Source organism: Cetorhinus maximus, chromosome 1 (assembly GCF_964194155.1).
Source record: "Cetorhinus maximus chromosome 1, sCetMax3.hap1.1, whole genome shotgun sequence".
Lineage (NCBI taxonomy): Eukaryota > Metazoa > Chordata > Chondrichthyes > Lamniformes > Cetorhinidae > Cetorhinus > Cetorhinus maximus.
In genome coordinates, this window is record NC_135879.1 from 97,270,600 (window position 1) to 97,285,728 (window position 15,129).

Here is a 15,129-nt window from a genome sequence, read left to right on the forward strand (position 1 = left end):
GCAGTCTCAACTCTCTTGATTCTTGACTGAGGTCCACAGAGCCCCAGGAGTGATCCTACTCTCCAAATCGTGACAGCAAGCCCCAGACCAAGGACTTTGACTTTAACAGAGTTCCTCATTGCTCTCACGACTGAATGCTACACCGTCTCCCCTCCCAATAGCAACCCCTTATAAGCCTCTGTGTGATCCATCCCTCTTGTGCCACACTAACACACATCACCCCTTTTCTTATTCTCGAGTCTGCATGCATCCCCTCCCATTCTTACATGTGGTACCCCATTCACTTCCTTGTTTGTCAGTGTTTCAGTTTCCCTTGTCAGGCTCCAGCTTCCCACCTCTCGGCCTCCCCCCTGCCTGCCATCGTTTCCCCCTCCTCCTCTACCCACTTGCAAAGCCTTCCTGCCCCTCTGCCTTCCATCATGCACCTCCCCCCCCATCCCTTGCAAAGCTGCACTGCCCCTTTGCCTCCCATGTGCTTGTTATCCTCCCCCTCCCTCATCGCCCAACCGCCGCCACCCCCCCCCCCCCCCCCCCCCCCCCCCCGGCTCCCACCCCCAGTTGAAATGCTGGTCTCTGAATGTTCAGCCTTGTCTGACTACCCCTACACAGTGGTGTCCTTCAGGACAATGGTGGCACCTACCTGGAGCAGACCACCCTACACTCCCTCCCCCACCTAGTCACAACACTGGGCTCTGTCAGAATGTTGAACCCTGCCTGAGTATCGTCGCATAGTGGCACCCTTGTGACTATGGAGGCAGCCACAGGGAGGAGACCAACCCTACAGCCCCAGCAGTGTGGCTTTCCACTGGCATTGCAACAAGACCAGCACAGCACTGTGGCAGGCAGGCTCTGAATGTTGTACTCACCTCGAAGCCACGAGTGAAGTGAGGTCCAACCGGTGCACACCATTGTTTCAAATGAGGTTCAGACTGACATAATTTCCCGCTGGCGTGACACAAGATTGAAAGGCGGCATGTGATTCTGGTGAGAAGCTAACTTAATGAGCATTCATGAGATGGTAATGAATGCCGCTAGTCAATGGGACACCCAACCCGCCATTTACTCGCCATCAGGAGAATTTCAAACTATTTCTACACCGGTGGCTTTCTGATTTTTTTGGCTTCCACTAGATTCTCTATTCCCATCCACCACAAAACCTACTGTGAGCAGGATGGGAAAATTCTGCCCTTAGAGTCCACTAAAATTAAAAGTGTTTTTGAGTGTTGGTGACTTGGCTGGCTTCAGGCTGAATTTGGTGGCCCTGCTGCTTTCAGAGTCAAGGCGGTTTGAAGACATGAATGGACAATTTATCAGTTCTTCTGGAGACTGCAGCGTTAGGTTGAGGTATTTTTAAAATTTCTGTCTGCGGAACCTAGATAGTCAAAAGCTACAGAAGGGTTCGAAAGATACAAGTTCAATGGAGAGAGAGAGAGGGAAGGAACCCGCTCAGAATCTTATTCTTTTAGCATCTCAGTTGTTTGTCCTGTTCTGCAGAGAAAACAGGTGCTTAACAAAGTGTTAGCTTGTCACATGACCGTCTCACTCCACCTGTCCAGTTACCCAAATATGGTCATGGCCAGTGCATTGCAGTTACCTTGATTGGATCATGGTTGTGAATTCAGCCAGGGTCCCATTGTCCAAGTGATTATGCCTCATGTTTTGCCTCCACCCAATTTGTACCAATGTGATTGTCTGGATCAAAAACAGAAAATGCTGGAAAAGCTTAGCAGATCTAACAGCATTTGTGGAGAGAGAAACAGCGTTAACGTTTTGAGTCCGTATGACCATTTTTCAGAGCGGACTCTTCTTCATATGGACTCGAAACCTTAACTCTGTTCCTCTCTCCACAGATGCTGCTAGACCTGCTGCGCTTTTCCAGCATTTTCTATTTTTGTTTCAGATTTCCAGCATCCGCAGAATTTTGCTTTTATCTGATTGTCTGGGTGCTTTGCTAATGGGGTAGGAGATGGCCCCCAATCATCTCATGCTTTGCAATTTCAATAATTTTGAAATGTAGAAGGTACGCTGATGCAAATGTGTAACCATCTTTGACTGTGATACCAAGTCACTAGAATGTGGCTTTACTGTCATTATAGCATGACTTGTACATGAGTGAGATCAATTTGTAATTTCACCGACTGATCAAACATATGTTGAAATGTTTGAAAAGGACTTTATTAAAACAAGAAAAGACACTGGCTTAAGATGATTACCTGGCATCTGGTGTTGCAGGTTGGCCAGTTTTCTGGAAAGTTCCAAAGTGCATTACAATTCAGTCATGCCACAACCTCCTTCTATGGAATTTCACACCTGTTGATGTCAAAGGGATTTACTGAAAGCTGCACTGGGCCCCTTATTTGCATTTCTATAAGGCTACCTCTCAGGCAGAGACGGAAAGTCTACAAGGACAGTAGCTACATGGACAGTTTTTCCTACCTCCTCAAGACGGAAAATGAATCATTCGGAAGCTAATGGCTGGGACATTATAAGCCATGGAACAATAGCCACAGTTGGTTCAGACATCAACTAAACAAATACCTTCTGAAATCATTACAGAGAGAGAGAGGTCATGTGACTGAAGTAACCATTTTTGAAATCTCTTTTGAATGCAGCACGCAAGCTGCTAAAACAGTAGTCTAGGAAATCCTGCCAGTGGAACAGCAATATTCTCCCCCTTCCCTTCTCTCTCAAGTCAAGCCATTAAAGTCTCCATTAAAGTTAAAAATCCAGCACAGAGATAGAGAATTTTTCACTGAAAGGAACCTCAGGTGTAAAAATCATCGACTTTTTGGAAAAGACAGATTGCATTTTAAAAGGAAATTATCTCCAGCAATTGCAGTTTTACATGGGCTTCAGTTCCACTCCTGGAACTTCAAGGTCACCATGAAAAATTTCTGCCGCAGCCACAGATACCAGCAAAGGACTCATAAACAGTGAACGCTCAATGTTTTTGTACCTTTCAGCACTGAATTTTAGTTTGGCTAAGAAAGTTACTACCTACAGTATAACTCACACATTTTGCATGCTTGTGTGTGTGTGTGTGTGTGTGTGAGTGAATGTGGGTTGCGCAGGTTAAGACGTGGGTTTACATTTTTAAATATTTTTTATATCTTTGCCAGGGTGGGTTTTTAACTCAATGAAAACTCACCCATTTTTTGTATTGAACTCAAGAAAGCCTACCAAACTAGTTTCTTTACAGCCAGCATGTAAATGATTAAGCGCAGACAGTGAGCAAATACCATCATCCTTCTAAATTCACAAGAAACCCTGTTACAGCCAGACTCGGAGCGGTAAAGCGGTGGAGTCATTTTTACCCCTCCTCAGGTGGCCATAACATAGTCTTTTTTAAAAATTCAATTAGGAGTTTCCAGGCAGTAAATTCAAAAATCAGTTTTGATACAAAGCATGGTTTCACAACATTGTCTAAATAGAAAAAAGGTATAGCTAATGCAGTCGGAATGTCTCTACAGTTTCAGCTGTGATCAGCGAGGATCTCTTTAAAAAGCTTTGGCAATTGTCCCCTGCTGCCTTGTACCTCCCACGGTTTGTGGGTGAGGGCAGGACCTGATGTTAGCAATGTAGACAGAGACAAAATTAGTGTTAGGCTCATGACAGCATCATTTGACCTAAATGGCAAATATTAATGAAGCTTTTGCCTGATTTCACAGCAGTTCTGGGATTCCTTGATTAAATTCTGTTGGAAAATCAGCACCAGCAGAAAAGCAACAGAAAGTTGGCACTTGCAATTTTGGTCCCATTACCAACATGTATTTAAGCACAAGCAGGATGTTGGAACATGCAAACCAGCCCCAGCCTCAGAGTTAATCAGTTAAAAGGGTTATTGGGTAATGATCAAAGGTGTAACCTCTGTGATATCCAGAGAATAGCTCAGCAGGTTTGTCTTGTGTGGGTGAACAGTGCCCAACTGAGCAAGATCCTCTACCCAGCTCTACCTGTCCCATCCCCTTTCAACCAGCTTATACTCCACCTCATTTTTATATTTCTTAGTTCTGATGAAGAGTCATTCGAAACGTTAACTGTATTCCTCTCCGCCGATGCTGTCAGACCTGCTGAGTTTTTCCAGGTATTTTTGTTTTTGTTTCGGATTTCCAGCATCCGCAGTATTTTGCTTTTATATTAATAAGATCCCAAATCTGTTGTCCAGCCTCTGTCACCAGCATAACAATGAGGGCATTGCAATTGGCCTCATTAAAGGGGAAAGTCAGACAGGGTCCTTGTTGATGATCACTATCCACAATACCCCTTGTGGAAGTATCCATGTATGTTGAGGTCCACATCTGGCTTGGATGTGATCCGCAAGGGCTTGTTGGCACTTACTCTCAAAGCTCACGGGTGCACAATGGTCATTTAGACAACATACCATAGAGTGTTGACCCTTGTGGAGCTGTACCATTATCAGCAGCCAATGCTTTCAGCTGACTAGGGGACAGTTATTAAATAGTGATTGAAGAACGTGGGGGCTTTGGCCAATTTTAGCTTTAAAAAAATTGAATTTCACAAGTGATGATGTCAACATCTTTGGGAGAGGAACCAGGGGAAATGTTTGGCAAAATCTTGGAGACCATCATCCACAAACACTCTGGAGAATTTTAAAAATGACTTATTTAATTTAAAATGAACTTTTGTCGCAGCCAAGGGCCAAATTGAGTTAAGTTTTACAATCAATCATTCCAAGTAAAATTTAAAATTAGAAAACTGATATGAAGAACAGAGTAGAATAACATACTGATCATCAGATTAGGGTCTTTACATTATCAGGGTTCAAAGTTTAACAGTCATTAGAGTTTGTTCATTGTGCAGATGAGGACCCAAATTCTGGACCAAAATTTATGAATTCTTATCCTTAAATGTCACAAGGATCAGTGTTGGTGATTTACAACATATATTAATGACTTGGATGAGAAAAGTAAATGTATTATCGCCAAAGTTTGCGGATGACACAAAAATAGGTAGGAAGGCAAGAGGATGACACAAAGAGTCTACTGAGGCATATAGACAGGTTAAGTGAGTGGGCAAACACTTGTCAGGTGGAATATAATGTGGAAAAATGTGAGGTTATGCACTTTGGCAGGAAGAATAGAGGAGCTGAATATTATTTAAATGGAGAAAGACTGCAGAAAGCTGCAACACAGGGATTTGATGGTCCTCATGCATGAATCACAAAAAGCAATGAATCACAAGGGCAGCAGGTAATGGATAAGGCAAATAGAATGATGGTCTTTATTTTAAAGAGAATGGAGTATAAAAATAGGGAAGTCTTGCTAAAATTACACAAGGCACTAATTAGAATACACCTAGAATACTGTGAACAGTTATGGTCCCCTTATCTAAGGAAAGATATACTGGCATTGGAGGCAGTCCAGAAAAGGTTCACTAGGTTGATCCTGGGTATGGAGGGATTTTCTTACGAGAAGAGGTTGAGTAGGTTGGGCCTGTACTCATTGGAGTTTAGGAGAATGAGAGGCGACCTTATTGAAACATATAAGACTCTTAGGGAGCTTGACAGGGTAGATGCTGAGAGGTTGTTTCCCCTTGTGGGACAGTCTAGGACCAGAGATCATAATATCAGAGTAATAGGGGTGACCACTTAAAACAGAGAAGAGGATGAATTTCTTCTCTTAGAGGGTAGTGAATCTGTGGTATTCTTTACCGCAGAGGGCTGTAGAAACTGGGTCATTAAGTATATTCAAGGCTGAGATAGACAGATTTTTAATCAGTAAGGGAATCAAGGGTTATGGGGAAAAGGCAGGAAAGTGGAGTTGAGGATTATCAGATCAGCCATGATCTCATTGAATGGCAGAGCGGACTCGATGGGCCAAATGGCCTACTTCTGCTCCTACTTCTTATGGTTTTATGGCCTTAGAATTTCTGTTCTCCAAGTGGTTGTACCACAGAGGTACCCCCCGAAGATGCACTGGGGGTCTCTCGGTAATCCCGACACACTGACTATGTGGGAATTGCCTGGGAAGCTTGGACTTCTGATGGGTAATTCCCCTGTGCCTGAAACCCTCCGAAAAATTCTCAAGCTCTAACTCAAAGTCCGAGATGGTTCTGACTCACTTATCTGAATGGTTACCCAGGAGAAATTAGAAGGGTTAAAACCAGTTCAAACTCCTGGATAAATATACTACTGACCCTGCCCCCCTCCAACTCCTCACTGAACCCCCTTCCTGACTACCCTCCCAAGCACTCGACTACCCCCCCGAGCCACCCTACCCCCTCACCCACCAACCTGCCATTCTACCCTCTCACCCACTTGCCACCCTACCCCCTCATCTACTTATTTGACACTCTACCCCCTCTCCCAGCTGGTACCTTACCCCCTCATCCACTTGCCACCCTACCCTCTCACCCACTTCCCTGGTACCTTACCCTCTCATCCACTTACCACCCTACCCCCTCACCCACTTACTTTACACACTTACTTTCTCTCCATAACTTCTCGAAGTGACTTTGGGACCGTTAAACTTATCGGAATACGGCAGCTAGTGCTGTAAAAGAGGGGTGTGGCTTGGCTTCCTCTAACTTGCACTATGAAGAAGGGCTCCCAGAACAGGCATTCTCTGCATTTCTGAGGAGGATCGGTTCAGAGGTCTGGGCCAGAAATGTGGAGCTCCGGTGCAAAGTATGTAAATAGGAGCAGAGTAGCAATCCGACGGTAATTGCCAATCCTCAGAAGATTTAGCCCTTTGTCATTGTACATCTTAATTCAGTTCAAAAACAAAAATACCTGGAAAAACTCAGCAAGTCTGGCAGCATCTGAGGAGAGGAATACAGTTAACGTTTCGAGTCCGAATGACCCTTCAACAGAACTAAGTAAAAAGTTAATTCAGTTCGTTGTTTTGAATTGTGGGAGTAGACAGTAGTACCTCATTTCTGTCTCCAGAGGGGGCTCTAGTATAGATTGTCAGTGATTCTCTGGAGCTGTTGTTAGATTTTTTGTTTGATTAAACTTCTGTGCTGTTATTTGGAGCTTTCTTTCTCCTGCTGACCAGAACATTAGAGCATGTCAACTGTAGACATGGCTGGCTTGGATAACTTTTTTTTTATTCGTTCATGGGAAGGCCAGCATTTATTGCCCATCCCTAATTGTCCTCATTCAGAGGGCACTTTAAGAGTCAACCACATTGCTGTGGGTCTGAAGTCAAATGTAGGCCAGACCAGGTGAGGACAGCAGATTTCCTTCTCTAAAGGACATTAGTGAGCCAGATGGGTTTTTTTTAATGACAATCGGCAATGGTTTCTAGATTTTTATTGAATTAAAATTTCACCATCTGCCGTCCATATATGTACAAGTCCAGCGACAATACCACTATGCCACCACCTCCCCCTCGCTGAGTACATCTAGGTGGCCTAATAACATCTGAAGGAAAAAGTGATTAACACATCATGAAGCACATTACACTTGCAAAACAAACCTTCACAATAATGTCAAACCTTTTTAGAAATCAGGACATTTCTATGGAAAGCAGAATGAGATTGCTAAAATGCTACATCTGGTCAACATTACTTATGGATTTGAAAGTTGGAATGCAAGCAAAACAATGGAAGATAAATTAAAGGCAACACGAGATGTGGTTTCTGAGACTTATGATGAGGATTGGTTAGATAACACACACAACAAATGAAGAAGTTTTGAGGAAGGCAGGCAACACAAGAAATACTTTTGCAGATGATCAACAAGAGACAACTACAATTCTTTGGGCACTTAGGAAAGAGAAACTAGAACATCTGGTAGTGACTGGTCAAATTTTGAGAAACAGAGCAAGAGGGAAACAGGAGGAAATGCACCGACAGCTAAAGAAGCAGAGCAGATGTAAGATTTGAGAACAACACCCAGACGTTGGCTGCTAACAAGGACCTTGAAAATTGTGCAGCCATTTTTGTGATATCACTTTAAAGAAGAATATTGTCTAAATAGAAAAAAGGTATAGCTAATGCAGTCGGAATGTCTCTACAGTTTCAGCTGTGATCAGCGAGGATCTCTTTAAAAAGCTTTGGCAATTGTCCCCTGCTGCCTTGTACCTCCCACGGTTTGTGGGTGAGGGCAGGACCTGATGTTAGCAATGTAGACAGAGACAAAATTAGTGTTAGGCTCATGACAGCATCATTTGACCTAAATGGCAAATATTAATGAAGCTTTTGCCTGATTTCACAGCAGTTCTGGGATTCCTTGATTAAATTCTGTTGGAAAATCAGCACCAGCAGAAAAGCAACAGAAAGTTGGCACTTGCAATTTTGGTCCCATTACCAACATGTATTTAAGCACAAGCAGGATGTTGGAACATGCAAACCAGCCCCAGCCTCAGAGTTAATCAGTTAAAAGGGTTATTGGGTAATGATCAAAGGTGTAACCTCTGTGATATCCAGAGAATAGCTCAGCAGGTTTGTCTTGTGTGGGTGAACAGTGCCCAACTGAGCAAGATCCTCTACCCAGCTCTACCTGTCCCATCCCCTTTCAACCAGCTTATACTCCACCTCATTTTTATATTTCTTAGTTCTGATGAAGAGTCATTCGAAACGTTAACTGTATTCCTCTCCGCCGATGCTGTCAGACCTGCTGAGTTTTTCCAGGTATTTTTGTTTTTGTTTCGGATTTCCAGCATCCGCAGTATTTTGCTTTTATATTAATAAGATCCCAAATCTGTTGTCCAGCCTCTGTCACCAGCATAACAATGAGGGCATTGCAATTGGCCTCATTAAAGGGGAAAGTCAGACAGGGTCCTTGTTGATGATCACTATCCACAATACCCCTTGTGGAAGTATCCATGTATGTTGAGGTCCACATCTGGCTTGGATGTGATCCGCAAGGGCTTGTTGGCACTTACTCTCAAAGCTCACGGGTGCACAATGGTCATTTAGACAACATACCATAGAGTGTTGACCCTTGTGGAGCTGTACCATTATCAGCAGCCAATGCTTTCAGCTGACTAGGGGACAGTTATTAAATAGTGATTGAAGAACGTGGGGGCTTTGGCCAATTTTAGCTTTAAAAAAATTGAATTTCACAAGTGATGATGTCAACATCTTTGGGAGAGGAACCAGGGGAAATGTTTGGCAAAATCTTGGAGACCATCATCCACAAACACTCTGGAGAATTTTAAAAATGACTTATTTAATTTAAAATGAACTTTTGTCGCAGCCAAGGGCCAAATTGAGTTAAGTTTTACAATCAATCATTCCAAGTAAAATTTAAAATTAGAAAACTGATATGAAGAACAGAGTAGAATAACATACTGATCATCAGATTAGGGTCTTTACATTATCAGGGTTCAAAGTTTAACAGTCATTAGAGTTTGTTCATTGTGCAGATGAGGACCCAAATTCTGGACCAAAATTTATGAATTCTTATCCTTAAATGTCACAAGGATCAGTGTTGGTGATTTACAACATATATTAATGACTTGGATGAGAAAAGTAAATGTATTATCGCCAAAGTTTGCGGATGACACAAAAATAGGTAGGAAGGCAAGAGGATGACACAAAGAGTCTACTGAGGCATATAGACAGGTTAAGTGAGTGGGCAAACACTTGTCAGGTGGAATATAATGTGGAAAAATGTGAGGTTATGCACTTTGGCAGGAAGAATAGAGGAGCTGAATATTATTTAAATGGAGAAAGACTGCAGAAAGCTGCAACACAGGGATTTGATGGTCCTCATGCATGAATCACAAAAAGCAATGAATCACAAGGGCAGCAGGTAATGGATAAGGCAAATAGAATGATGGTCTTTATTTTAAAGAGAATGGAGTATAAAAATAGGGAAGTCTTGCTAAAATTACACAAGGCACTAATTAGAATACACCTAGAATACTGTGAACAGTTATGGTCCCCTTATCTAAGGAAAGATATACTGGCATTGGAGGCAGTCCAGAAAAGGTTCACTAGGTTGATCCTGGGTATGGAGGGATTTTCTTACGAGAAGAGGTTGAGTAGGTTGGGCCTGTACTCATTGGAGTTTAGGAGAATGAGAGGCGACCTTATTGAAACATATAAGACTCTTAGGGAGCTTGACAGGGTAGATGCTGAGAGGTTGTTTCCCCTTGTGGGACAGTCTAGGACCAGAGATCATAATATCAGAGTAATAGGGGTGACCACTTAAAACAGAGAAGAGGATGAATTTCTTCTCTTAGAGGGTAGTGAATCTGTGGTATTCTTTACCGCAGAGGGCTGTAGAAACTGGGTCATTAAGTATATTCAAGGCTGAGATAGACAGATTTTTAATCAGTAAGGGAATCAAGGGTTATGGGGAAAAGGCAGGAAAGTGGAGTTGAGGATTATCAGATCAGCCATGATCTCATTGAATGGCAGAGCGGACTCGATGGGCCAAATGGCCTACTTCTGCTCCTACTTCTTATGGTTTTATGGCCTTAGAATTTCTGTTCTCCAAGTGGTTGTACCACAGAGGTACCCCCCGAAGATGCACTGGGGGTCTCTCGGTAATCCCGACACACTGACTATGTGGGAATTGCCTGGGAAGCTTGGACTTCTGATGGGTAATTCCCCTGTGCCTGAAACCCTCCGAAAAATTCTCAAGCTCTAACTCAAAGTCCGAGATGGTTCTGACTCACTTATCTGAATGGTTACCCAGGAGAAATTAGAAGGGTTAAAACCAGTTCAAACTCCTGGATAAATATACTACTGACCCTGCCCCCCTCCAACTCCTCACTGAACCCCCTTCCTGACTACCCTCCCAAGCACTCGACTACCCCCCCGAGCCACCCTACCCCCTCACCCACCAACCTGCCATTCTACCCTCTCACCCACTTGCCACCCTACCCCCTCATCTACTTATTTGACACTCTACCCCCTCTCCCAGCTGGTACCTTACCCCCTCATCCACTTGCCACCCTACCCTCTCACCCACTTCCCTGGTACCTTACCCTCTCATCCACTTACCACCCTACCCCCTCACCCACTTACTTTACACACTTACTTTCTCTCCATAACTTCTCGAAGTGACTTTGGGACCGTTAAACTTATCGGAATACGGCAGCTAGTGCTGTAAAAGAGGGGTGTGGCTTGGCTTCCTCTAACTTGCACTATGAAGAAGGGCTCCCAGAACAGGCATTCTCTGCATTTCTGAGGAGGATCGGTTCAGAGGTCTGGGCCAGAAATGTGGAGCTCCGGTGCAAAGTATGTAAATAGGAGCAGAGTAGCAATCCGACGGTAATTGCCAATCCTCAGAAGATTTAGCCCTTTGTCATTGTACATCTTAATTCAGTTCAAAAACAAAAATACCTGGAAAAACTCAGCAAGTCTGGCAGCATCTGAGGAGAGGAATACAGTTAACGTTTCGAGTCCGAATGACCCTTCAACAGAACTAAGTAAAAAGTTAATTCAGTTCGTTGTTTTGAATTGTGGGAGTAGACAGTAGTACCTCATTTCTGTCTCCAGAGGGGGCTCTAGTATAGATTGTCAGTGATTCTCTGGAGCTGTTGTTAGATTTTTTGTTTGATTAAACTTCTGTGCTGTTATTTGGAGCTTTCTTTCTCCTGCTGACCAGAACATTAGAGCATGTCAACTGTAGACATGGCTGGCTTGGATAACTTTTTTTTTATTCGTTCATGGGAAGGCCAGCATTTATTGCCCATCCCTAATTGTCCTCATTCAGAGGGCACTTTAAGAGTCAACCACATTGCTGTGGGTCTGAAGTCAAATGTAGGCCAGACCAGGTGAGGACAGCAGATTTCCTTCTCTAAAGGACATTAGTGAGCCAGATGGGTTTTTTTTAATGACAATCGGCAATGGTTTCTAGATTTTTATTGAATTAAAATTTCACCATCTGCCGTCCATATATGTACAAGTCCAGCGACAATACCACTATGCCACCACCTCCCCCTCGCTGAGTACATCTAGGTGGCCTAATAACATCTGAAGGAAAAAGTGATTAACACATCATGAAGCACATTACACTTGCAAAACAAACCTTCACAATAATGTCAAACCTTTTTAGAAATCAGGACATTTCTATGGAAAGCAGAATGAGATTGCTAAAATGCTACATCTGGTCAACATTACTTATGGATTTGAAAGTTGGAATGCAAGCAAAACAATGGAAGATAAATTAAAGGCAACACGAGATGTGGTTTCTGAGACTTATGATGAGGATTGGTTAGATAACACACACAACAAATGAAGAAGTTTTGAGGAAGGCAGGCAACACAAGAAATACTTTTGCAGATGATCAACAAGAGACAACTACAATTCTTTGGGCACTTAGGAAAGAGAAACTAGAACATCTGGTAGTGACTGGTCAAATTTTGAGAAACAGAGCAAGAGGGAAACAGGAGGAAATGCACCGACAGCTAAAGAAGCAGAGCAGATGTAAGATTTGAGAACAACACCCAGACGTTGGCTGCTAACAAGGACCTTGAAAATTGTGCAGCCATTTTTGTGATATCACTTTAAAGAAGAATATGGTAGTGAGTAACTAGCCAAGATGTAAAACATGTGACAAGCAGACATTGTTCTGAGAAGCTTTTAGTTTAGCTAGCAGCATGTGGTGTGAAGGAGTTGCAGCTGTACTTTCCTGTTAACAATAGTTGCTGAATTTTTATAGTAAATCTGTCTGCTGAGCAATCCTATACTACATCTTCAAATAAATTGAGCCCAGGTTTAATTTACCAGTCCTTTGTGAGATTGGTAAGTTTGTGTTAAAGCAAACATAGAAATGCAACATGGTGAGCAGCAGCGGTTCCTCTTGAACAAAATTATGAAGATTAGAAGATCACAGGAAAAGCCACAGACAAGATTTTGTGTTGTACAAAGGCTATATATGCACTGAAGTCATCAGGAAGCAGACACTCTAGCAACAATGTTTTACAGAACAGCGAGTACCTGATTTGTGAGGCAACTGGATTGGTGGTGAATCGAGCGGTCCATTTTGAATCGGCAAGTTGATTTTGAGTCAGACAGTAGAAGCTGCAGGGCCATTGCAATGTTCTTGGGTGACATTCCCATGCAATATGCAGAAAACACATGAAACAGAAGAAACCCTGAGCTCTAGTGAAACGAAGAGAAAAAACATCGCGAGGCAGCTGCATTGGTGAATTGCCCCATGGAGTGGAGAAGCTACAAATCCCCATCACTCTGACAGCATTCGTCAAAGAAAGGAAACATTAGGAAGATGACCACCAAATTCCCCAGCATGAATTAGAATGTCACAGATGTCCTATCTGAATTTGGGCTTTTTAAACAAAGGAGGAAGCTATTCTTTTTAGATTTATCGTTCACAGAACTGGACAAACAAGCAGTAAAAATGAAGTTCGCCATTGGGAATGAGGGGTTGCACAGAGTCAACACTTTGGGCCTGTCTGAGGAGGATCAGAAGGATCCTGCCAAGCTGTGAAACCTGCTGAAGGATCAGCACGTGTAATGGTGAACTTCAGGATACATGTTTAGAGCTGATGGCTTACACACAACAGCCACAAAAATCAATCGCAGTTTGTCAGCAGGTGCTGTGTTAAGCACAATGACTGATTTCTCAGAGGCTGAGCTGTCCAAATGAATAATGGAGCTGGTTATAGCTTCAATGCCCGGACCTACAAGTAGATGGCATAGACATCGATGTAGAAGACATGCGCAAGGTTGAACTGGTGACTTTTGGTCAACACAACTGCAACAAACTTCAGGAGGAAACAGCAAATGATCTACAATTGAAGGTATTACGGAGAGTCAATGTAGAAGGTTGGTCTGATATAATACAAGAAGTGTCAGAGACCCTCGGATGCTTTTGGCGGCACAGAGATGAGCTAGGTATTTCAAGAGGTGTGAATTTCAAGGGAAAATAGGTGCTTGTCCCTGGGCTCTTCACCAGGACATACTATCACAGTTACACAAGGGGCATATGGGCATAGAGCAAACAAGGCGCCTGGAAAAGTAGACTGTGTATTGGCCAGGGATCAACAACAATATCGAGAAGACAGTGAGGATGTGTGAAGCACGCCAGAGGCACCAGCCACATCGATGCAAAGAATCCTTGCACCCTCACGAAGTTCCATTACACCCTTGGTCTAAAATGGCAACAGATTTATTCACTACCCATGTCGGCAACTTTCTCCTAGTCACTGACTATTTTTCCAAGTTTCCAATCATCAGACAATTGAAAGATGCCTTAAGTGCGTCTGTGGCAGACACAATGAGTTCAATTTTCAGTGTGCTTGGTATACCCAAAGAGACCATATCGGACAAAGGGCCACAGTACACTGGCAGACCTTTTAGGAACATGCGTGCTAAATGTGGCATAAACCATGTGACAGCCTCGCCACACTACCCTAGAGCCAATGGCCTCATTGAGCGAGTGGTTCGCATTGTTGAGTCATTAATCATAAAGCGCAGGGAAACAAAACAAGATCTCTGTATTGCCATGTGACATATGAGAGCAACATCTTTAGATATGGGCTTACAGTCACCAGCAGAAATCATATTTGGAAGGCAGGTTAGGACAACCTTGCCAAGTCATCACCTGCCCCATTTCTCAGAGGTACAGGAAAGACTTCTTGAAAAACAAGGGAGAGTAAAGACAGTGTACGACTGACATGCAGGTGTGGAACTGCCTAGTCTACACATAGGACGAAAGGTTCAAATCATACATCCTACCCAGGGAACTTGGTTACCCGCAGAAGTATCCAAAGTGTGCGATAAGCTTAGATCCTATGAAGTCATAACACTGAATGAAGCAACATTAAGAAGGAACAGAAGCCAGCTAAGGGAATTGTACAACTGTATAACACATAACAGTCCCAACTGTGTCTAGAACACACCCCAAGATGGACTCGGAGAATGAAATTATGGAGACCACCATGAAAACAATCAGCACTCCAGCAATTCACAAGATACTAGCACACCTAAAAGCCGAGAACACCTAAGTGATAAATCCAGATCTCAGGAAGGTCATATCATTATGAGATCCAGGAGGATTGTTAAACCACCTATATGTTATACAGACTCTTGATCTCTTAAATTTTTAAACCCTTAAAAAAAATTTTAAGTAAATATTTTTTACAACTACCCTAATGTTTATGTTTTTTCACTTTTAATGTATGCAATACTTTCATGGAAAAAATGTGGATGTTGTGATATCACTTTTAAGAGAGAATGTGCTAA